Below are 10,123 nucleotides of genomic sequence, written 5' to 3' on the forward strand. Positions count from 1 at the left end.
TTGTAGGTCCACTAAGCAGCACTATTGGTGGTGCTACCAGGTTGTGAATGGCTGGTGAATTGGGGTGCGAGAGAAAAAAAGAGATTGGAGGGGCAAGTTGGCTGGATTTTACTCATGGCTTTTCTGATGTAGGTAATGAGAGAAGACACTACTTGCTGCCACTGACCCGCTGCCACTGAGCCACCTCCACAGTATAAATATAGCATACCTGGGCTGCTGCCTTTTTGGTCTGAAAAAAGAAGGGATCATCCTGTCTCTGCAGAGACCAGCAGATCTTATAGTGCCCCTCGTGGGAAGAAGAGTAAACTGCAGCTATTCTCTAGCACCAAAAGCTATCTGTAGTTGCATTCAATACTAGTATAGCTTACTACAAAAACCTTGCTAGGAAAGAAAAACAACAATGTACTATATTGTTTTCACACACATATCTCATTAATCATTACTAGAGCTGCCAACTAAGTAATAATATTTATTGGAGCAATTTGTTTTGCAGTTAAATTTGCACACTATCAACATTTCATTCCGGATGTTTTGTGTAGATGACTGTATAATTTATAAATAAACACTACCGCTCGTTGGAATGAAAGGTCATCTTTAATATATATTACAGTAACATAAGAGAATCAAAGTATTCACAAAAATACAGGAGTGTGCCCTTAACTTTCAGCAGTACCAATTTAAATTTGACATCAAATGAAATTTGTCTCTGTTGTTAAATTAACTGAAGTTATATTTGGCTATATACCATTGAAAACAATTGGAGCGCATAGCACAAATCTTTGCTTGTGTGTAGGCAAGTGAAAGTGATTGCTGTGAAAGCTTGTGGCCCAGAGCATTGACCCATACAGTTATGCATGACTGGTGCATTTGATTGACTTGGCTGGTTCAGATGTTGTTCTGGGCTCTGTTCAGAAAGATGTATTATTGCATGAAATGTAGTCATGTGGGACTGGTGAATTTGGTGGGTCTGGCTGATTGGGAAGTTGCTGTTCCGGGCTATTTTACGTAAAAGCGTATTATAGCCCGGAACGGGTATTGGAACGTGGTTTTCATGGAAGTTTTGTGTCTGATTGCATGCATCCCATGTAGTCATGTGGGACTGGTGAATTTGGTGGGTCTGGCTCACTGGGAAGTTGCCGTTCCGGGCTGTTTTACGTAAAAGTGTATTATAGCCTGGAACTGGTATCGGAACGTGGGTTTTGTGGACGTTTTGTGTCTTATTGCATGCGTCCCATGTAGTCATGTGGGACTGGTGAATTTCGGAGGTCTGGCTCACTGGGAAGTCGCCGTTCCGGGCTGCTTCATTCCGTTCCGAAGGGCATTTTGGTTGTTAAAGGGTTAATAAAATCCTATCGGAATGGTTTTTGTTCCTAAATGTTGTTCTCAAGTGTCTCTAACACATCCCAGTGTTTTTGGCATCAATTTCTTTTATAAAGGGCCCGTTCCGACCTGTTCCGTTCCGTTCCGGCTTTTACACCATCCCTTTTCTTTCTTTTTAACAAAAATTGCTCTGCAAATGGGTTGTGCTGGGAGAGGAAAACTAAACTATCTATTAATATTTCTCCCCCTTCCCCCTATTTGTGTGACGTGATGTGTGAGAGAGGCTCGGAAATACAACTGTATTGCTAGTTTGGTGTAGAGTCGCTGTAGTGTAGAGGTTAGAGTGTCAGGACCTGAGAGACCAGGGTTCAAATTCCTGCTCAGCCATGATGCTGTCTCTTTCCTTAATCTAGCTCAGAGGACTGTGGTGTTTATAAAATGGAGCACTTTACAGGACTGGTAGGATATGAATGTAGTAAATAAATAGGTGAAGGGTATAGTCTGCTTACTATCTCTATATTGCAGGGGTACATATGTGTAAAACTGATAATGGTTTACAGCAACCCTGCAATGTAGACCTCTGTCAACACCCTCATATTGCAGATCCAGGTTGTATGTGTGTGTTATCAGTTCTGCTTGTCAGATAATGTTTGAGGCAGACAGTCATTTCAGCAATTCTTTGATAAAGGCTTTAAGGGCTGTCATTTCCTGCTTTGAACTACCAGTGTCTGGGTGTCTGAATCATCTGCAGTCCACACATGGCCATGTTAAAAATGGGCCAGTAAAAGAGATCTTACACAAAATAGCTCAGATTGCAACAAACATCACTCTAGTCAGACTGAGGGTAGAAACATACTCACTGTCCTGTGGTTCCAGTGCGTCTCCATCTCTCTCTCTCTTCTCAAAACGGGGGCACACATTAATCAAACGCTGCCCCTTTTTACTGTAAAAGCTGGTGGGATCATCTCCAGTTTTTTTTAAAAAATTCCACTCCAGATAGATTTCGCAAGCGATTGGCAGATCAACCTGTTCCCCCTCCAGATGTGGCTAATGGAAACGCTTTGTTCTGGCGACAAGTGTGTGCACAGCCTGACACTCCTCATAACCCTCTCAGTACCTGCCCCCCAGCAAAGCTCGCACTCATTTGCATGCAGAAATGCCTTATGCTTGAGACAACCTTGCAAACAGACTCTGCTTGTACTTGATCAGTCTTGTGTGTGTGCGAGGTCAGCAGTGTAGTGGCAAATTCAGAAGTGTAGGTTCCCTTCATGGTAGTCACAGCCACACCATGCCACCTTTTTGTTTTGCTACTGGTTTGAGAATGAGATCTTGTTAATGCCTTCTTCCACAACAACAGACATCCCTAGGAGCCAATAAGCATGAAAAGAGTGTTCATGACTGAAAAGAGTATTCTCAGTGGCTGACTCACCTGCTTTCAGTTTGATTGGCTCCATTCAGCAGGAAAGGACGAGGTATCTTAGAAGACTTTTCTCAGTGGCTAACACACTCCCCTTTCATGCTGATTGGCTCTTAGGATGTCGGAGACATAGGGATCCAGCTGAGACCCTGCTCCCAAAAAAATAAGGGTTCTAAGACCCCCACTGAAACCCCAGACTATACCCCGGAGAGGTGCTGAATGAATACTCCCTTCGGTGAGTAACTACAGAGCTAGGAAGGGCTCTTTCAGATGACCAGTGTATTGAGTATTCAACCTGATTTGCTTTCACAAGATTTGTGGGAAGGTTATATGATGTGGCTGTTTACTGAGCATTCATTCTGATTTGTATGCATGGAAGTTACAATGGCTTGATGTTGACATTATTCCACACTTTATACTAGTGCATTGATTTTCCAATTAGTTTTCTTACCACAGAAGTGCCATGTTTGGGGGCAGGAAAGCAGATTTGTTGCACGAGAATGCCAAATCCACTTTCATTGCACAGCCTAAATTTGCCTGTATATGATTTGAATCATACCCACAAAATAGTGACAGTCTGGATGCAGACAGGGAAAGACTAAGTAGCACAAACACACAGTTTCCTGTATGAGTTGAGTTCTTTATACTGTTAAAAGTGATAAAAGCAGAGCTTGTCCGCATGTAGGTGAACAGTGCGCATGGCGTTATTGCTGATTTTGGATTGTAAGATTATTAATATATGGGGGAAACTGAGGCTAAATTGATCATTTTTAGCATGTTTATGTAAACTTATTTCTATGTATCTGTACAGGGAGTTCAGATAAGCAACATCTAGAAGAGAGACAGAAAGTTTGCCTTGTACCAGAATCTCTAGGAGGTCTTGTCATTTGGGAGACAGAAAGGAGAATACTGCCCTATGTGACATGCTCTCTCAGAACTACAAGTCTCAGAGTTCTTTGGTTCCTGATGGCAATTCCTATGCACAAGAAAGAGGACCCAACAGGGTGCAGCATTTGGGCGGTAGGAGGAGGGAAAGGCAAAAAGCATTATATTCTCAGAGGCACTGAGGAACTGGGGTCAGTGGGAGCCAGCACAACAAAACTCTAAAAACATCTTAAAACATCTCAAAACAAAAACATGTTTAAAATATCATAAAAATAACATTTTTTTAAAAAATGCTTAAAAAAATCTTAAAAAGCAATTCCAACACAGACGCAAACTGGGATGAGGTCTCTACTTAAAAGGCTTGCTGAAAGAGGAAGGTCTTCAGTAGATGCCAAAAAGATAACAGAGATGGCACCTGTCTAATATTTAAGAAGAGGGATTTCCAAAGGATAGGTGCTACAACATTAAAGGTTCACTTCCTATGTTGTGCTGAATGGACCTCTTGCTTTTTAATGTTCTTAATTGTTGTCAACTTCCCAGAGAGCTTCGGCTATGGGGCGGTATACAAATGCAATCAATCAATCAATCAATCGATAAGATGGTATCTGCAGGAGGGCTTCACCTGCAGAGCGCAGTGATCTACTGGGTATATAAGGGGTAAGACAATCTTTCAGTCATCCTGGGCCAAAGCTGTATAGGTATTCTCAATCTCTATCTATGGATGTGAAAGTTGGACAGTCACTAGAAGCTAAAATGATGAAACTGAGGTTATCATACTTGGACACATCATGAGAAGACATGATTCACTAGAAAAGACAATAATGCTGGGAAAAACAGAAGGGAGTAGAAAAAGAGGAAGGCCAAAGAAGAGATGGATTGATTCCATAAAGGAAGCCACAGACCTGAACTTACAAGATGTGAACAGGGTGTTTCACGACAGATGCTCTTGGAGGTCACTGATTTATAGGGTCACCATAAGTCGTAATCAACTTGAACGCACATAACAACAACAACAAAGCCACTGAGGTCACCTGAGCCTCTAGTGACAAAGATGGATCCAGGAGCACCCTAGACTACAGACCTGCTCTTTCATAAAGAGTATGACTTCATCTAAATCAGGCAATTGACCAATTATCTGGACTTGGGAACTGCCTACCCACAGTGTCTCCATCTTGCTAGGATTCAGAGTCAGTTTACTGACCCTCATCTAGCCCATCACTGAGTTCAGGCACTGGTCCAGAGCTTGCACAGCTTCTCCTGATTCAGATGTTACAGAGAAATAGAGCAGGGTATCATTACCATACTGCTGGCACTTCACCCCAGATTTCCTGATGACCGCTCCCAATGGCTTCATATAGATGATAAACAGCATGGGGAGCCTGCAGCACCCCACAGCACAACTTCTAGGGGGGTGAAAGACAATCACCCAATGCTGTTCTCTGAAAACAACCCTGGAGGTAGGATCGGAACCACTGTAAAACAGTGCCTCCGATATGCATCTCACCACATCGGCTCACAAGGATATCATGGTCAATAGTATCAAAAGCCACTGAGAGATCAAGTAAGACAAAGAGGGCCACACTTCCCCTGTCCTTCTCCTGATAAAGGTCATCTATCAGAATGACCAGTGGGTTATCTGAACCCAGATAAGAATGGGTTAACATAATCTATTTCATCCAATAGTACTTGCAATTGCTGCGCCATAAATCCTCTCGATCACCTTCCCTAAAAAAGGGGATATTTGCCACTGTGTGGTAGTTGTCACAAACCAATGGGTCCAGGGTAGGCCTTTTTCAGGATCACTGCCTCTTTCAAGGCATCTGGGACCACTCCTTCCCACAAAGATGCATTGACCACAACCTAGACCCACTTGGTTGCCTCTGCAAGCCTTAATAAGCCAAGAAGGGCAAGGAACAAGAGGGCATGTTGCTGACAGCCTCATTGCAAGCACATATACTTAGCACATATTGCCATTTCTGGCTCTAAATGCAAATCAAACAGGCAGAAATATAAAGAGATTAAAGAAAATGTCCTAAAGAAGGGCACCAGTTTTCCAATACAGACAAGGGATCTTTAGTGGTGCCAACAGGGAAAGACTTTGGAGCAGAAGTCCAGGGCCCCATTTAGCAAAATGAGCAGGAGGGCCTCCAAATGCAGCAGCGTTGGCTTAACACATTGTGAAGCAATCTTTTATACACTTACCCAGGAGTAAGACCAATTTCACTCAAGGGGACTTACTTTGGAGTAGCCATAGGATTGTGCTATACGTTAATAAATACACATTGTCATCTAAAGAGAGAGTCCCCCATGAGACCATTTAGTCCACTGTCTAAAATTACCAAACTGCACAACTGGAGATCATGGCATAAGGGGGAATAGTGCAAATTCGTACTAGGCCCAGAGAAATGGTGTTTCGACAGTGCTCTGCTACTGATTCTGTTCATAAAGTGAGGTTCAAGTTCTGAACATTTTTATCCACAAAATGGAGAACATTCCTCCATCCCAGACATTGCAAATAATTATGAATGACAAGCAGCAAATTCCTAATGGAATAAACATTAGTTTCCTCAGTTGAGTTCACAAACCACCATCCTATATGTATTAAATCTCTGGGGTGCAAACTTTCCTCATGCATAGCCTTTGCAAATGTCCACTAGCATCCAAGCTGAACACAGCTGGAAAGGGTTATTTTGCTTTTTGCAGCACAGATGCACTTTTGAGATCTTACTCTGCTGCTCTTCCAATTACATGGCATTTGACTGCACCTGAGAAAGTCCATAGGAAGAGCCTTGTTAGATCAGAAGAAAGGCCTATCTAATCCAGCATCCTGTTTCCCACAGTGGCCAGCCAGTTGCGTATGGGAAGCCCATGAGCAGGCCATGAAGGCAATAGCCATCTCCTGCTGGTGTTCTCCAATAATGGGTATTAAGAGGCTTGCTGCCTCTGATCTTGGAGGTAACATTTAGCAAGCATGATGAGCAGCCATTGATAACCTTCTCCACCATGAATATGTGTAGTCCCTTTTTTAAACCATACAGGTTGGTGGCCACACCTTGTGGTTGTGAATTCTCTAGTTTAACTATGTGCAGTGTGGCCAAATACTTCCTTTTGTCTGTCCTGAATCTCTCACCATTAAGAACATAAGAAGAGCCTGCTGGATCAGGCCAGTGGCCCATCTAGTCCAGCATCCTGTTCTCACAGTGGCCAACCAGGTGCCTGGGGGAAGCCCGCAAGCAGGACCCGAGTGCAAGAACACTCTCCCCTCCTGAGGCTTCCGGCAACTGGTTTTCAGAAGCATGCTGCCTCTGACTAGGGTGGCAGAGCACAGCCATCCCGGCTAGTAGCCATTGATAGCCCTGTCCTCCATGAATTTATCTAATCTTCTTTTAAAGCCGTCCAAGCTGGTGGCCATTACTGCATCTTGTGGGAGCAAATTCCATAGTTTAACTATGCGCTGAGTAAAGAAGTACTTCCTTTTGTCTGTCCTGAATCTTCCAACATTCAGCTTCTTTGAATGTCCACGAGTTTTGGTATTATGAGAGAGGGAGAAAAACTTTTCTCTATCCACTTTCTCAATGCCATGCATAATTTTATACACTTCTATCATGTCTCCTCTGACCTGCCTCTTCTCTAAACTAAAAAGCCCCAAATGCTGCAACCTTTCCTCGTAAGGGAGTCGCTCCATCCCCTTGATCATTCTGGTTGCCCTCTTCTGAACCTTTTCCAACTCTATAATATCCTTTTTGAGATGAGGCGACCAGAACTGTACACAGTATTCCAAATGCGGCCACACCATAGATTTATACAACGGCATTATGATATTCGGGGGTCTGAGACAGGAGGTGAGACGACTAGAGCGCCGGTGGCGGAAATCTCGCTCTAAAGACGATCGGACACTGGTTAGAGCAGCAATAGCTGCCTACCAGGTGGCAACAAGGGCAACAAAGAAGGAATTCTTTGCTGCCTCTATTGCGTCCGCAGAGTGTTGTCCCAGGAGGTTGTTCCAAGTGGTCCGAAATCTGGTCGGTCCAGTTGTTCAGGAACCCATGGAGCATTCTAAAGCCTCCTGTGACACATTTGCTAAACACTTTGCCGATAAAATCGAGCGCCTGAAGAGCATGATTCCGTGCGCCGTGGATACAGGAAGTGGGTTGGAGCCGGCCAGTTGCATTCCGGTACGGTGGGATCGGTTTCAGCCTCTTCCCTCTGAGGAAGTGGACAAGGTGCTCTCTACTGTGAAGCCAACCACCTGTCTCTTGGATCCTTGCCCCTCGTGGCTCATTATGAGCTGCAAAGAGAGACTGAGCGAAGGGATCAAGGCAATAGTAAATGCATCCTTGGAAGAGGGTGCAATGCCATTAGCCTTCAAGGAGGCAGTCATAAAGCCCATCTTGAAAAAGTCCTCCTTGGATCCCCGAGAGTTGAATAACTTCCGGCCAGGCTCTAATTTACCATTTCTGTGCAAGGTGATTGAGCGAGTGGTGGCCAAACAGTTACAGACACACTTGGATGAAGCAGATTATTTAGATCCATTCCAATCGGGCTTCAGGACTGGACATGGAACTGAAACAGCCTTGGTTGCCCTGGTGGATGATATGAGGAGGGCGCTGGATAGGGGAGAATTCACCTTCCTTGTCCTCCTGGATCTCTCAGCGGCTTTCGATGCTGTTGACCACGGTATCCTTTTAGATCGCCTGGAGGGATTAGGAATAGGGGGCACTGTTTTATGGTGGCTCCGTTCCTATCTCTCTGACAGGCACCAGCGGGTGGCGTTGGGGGATGAGGTTTCAGACCCTTGGCCTCTCAATTGTGGAGTGCCACAGGGTTCTATTCTCTCCCCCATGCTATTCAACATCTATGTAAAGCCACTGGGGGCCATCATCAGGAGATTTGGGCTGCAGTGCCACCAATATGCGGATGACACTCAGCTCTATCTCTCGTTTAAGTCCTCACCAGAGTTGGCTGTGGACACCATTTCCAAGTGCCTGGAATCCATAAGTGGATGGATGGGAAGGAATAGGCTGAAACTAAATCCTGACAAGACCGAGGTGTTGCTCGTGGGAGACAGGGGCAGGTTGGGGGATATAGACCTGGTGTTCAATGGGGTAAAATTGCCCCTAAAAGACCAGGTCTGCAGCCTCGGGGTCATTCTTGACTCCCAGCTGTCCATGGAGGCTCAGGTTTCGGCAGTGAGCCGGGCAGCTTGGTATCAATTACATCTGATAAGGAGACTGCAACCCTACCTTCCTGCCCATCTGCTCCCACGGGTGATACATGCCCTGGTCTCCTCCCGCTTAGACTACTGTAATGCGCTCTACGTGGGGTTACCCTTGAAAACGGTCCGGAAATTGCAACTGGTACAGAATGCGGCGGCACGCTTGATTAAGAACAGCCGTCGCCGTGATCATATCACTCCGGTGTTAGTAGATCTACACTGGCTACCAGTTGTTTACCGGACCCAATTCAAGGTGTTGGTGTTGACCTTCAAAGCCCTATATGGTTTTGGCCCAGTTTATCTGAAGGAGTGCCTCCAGCATCACCAATTATGCCGCCTGACGAGATCAGCCACACAAGACCTTCTCTCGGTCCCACCAGTTAAGATAGCGAGGCTGGTGCGGACCAGAGAGAGGACATTTTCGATTGTGGCCCCCACCCTCTGGAACTCCCTTCCTTTTGACCTTCGCCATGCCTCTTCCTTGACAGGTTTCCACTGGGCCTTGAAGACCTGGCTGTTCAGGCAGGCCTATGGGATCTCTGGGGGTGGGTGGGTTGTTTTTAATACCGGTATATTAAATTTTGTTTGTGGTTTTATTGGTTTTATTGTATTTTATCTTGTAATTGTACGTCGCCTAGAGTGGCCATTAATTCGGCCAGATAGGCGACTCAAAAATAAAATTTTATTATTATTATTATTATTTATTATCAGCTGTTTTATTTTCAATACCTTTCCTAATTATCCCTAGCATGGAATTTGCCTTTTTCACAGCTGCCGCACACTGGGTCGACATTTTCATCATGCTGTCCACTACAACCCCGAGGTCTCTCTCCTGGTCGGTCACCGCCAGTTCAGACCCCATGAGCGTATATGTGAAATTAAGATTTTTTGCTCCAATATGCATAATTTTACACTTGTTTATATTGAATTGCATTTGCCATTTTTCCACCCATTCACTCAGTTTGGAGAGGTCTTTTTGGAGCTCTTCACAATCCCTTTTTGTTTTAACAACCCTGAACAATTTAGTATCGTCAGCAAACTTGGCCACTTCACTGCTCACTCCTAATTCTAGGTCATTAATGAACAAGTTGAAAAGTACAGGTCCCAATACCGATCCTTGAGGGACTCCACTTTCTACAGCCCTCCATTGGGAGAACTGTCCATTTATTCCTACTCTCTGCTTTCTGCTTCTTAACCAATTCCTTATCCACAAGAGGACCTCTCCTCTTATTCCGTGATTGCTAAGCTTCCTCAGAAGCCTTTGGTGAGGTACCTTGTCAAAAGCT

Source organism: Rhineura floridana, chromosome 6 (genome assembly GCF_030035675.1).
Source record: "Rhineura floridana isolate rRhiFlo1 chromosome 6, rRhiFlo1.hap2, whole genome shotgun sequence".
Classification (NCBI taxonomy): Eukaryota; Metazoa; Chordata; class Lepidosauria; order Squamata; family Rhineuridae; genus Rhineura; species Rhineura floridana.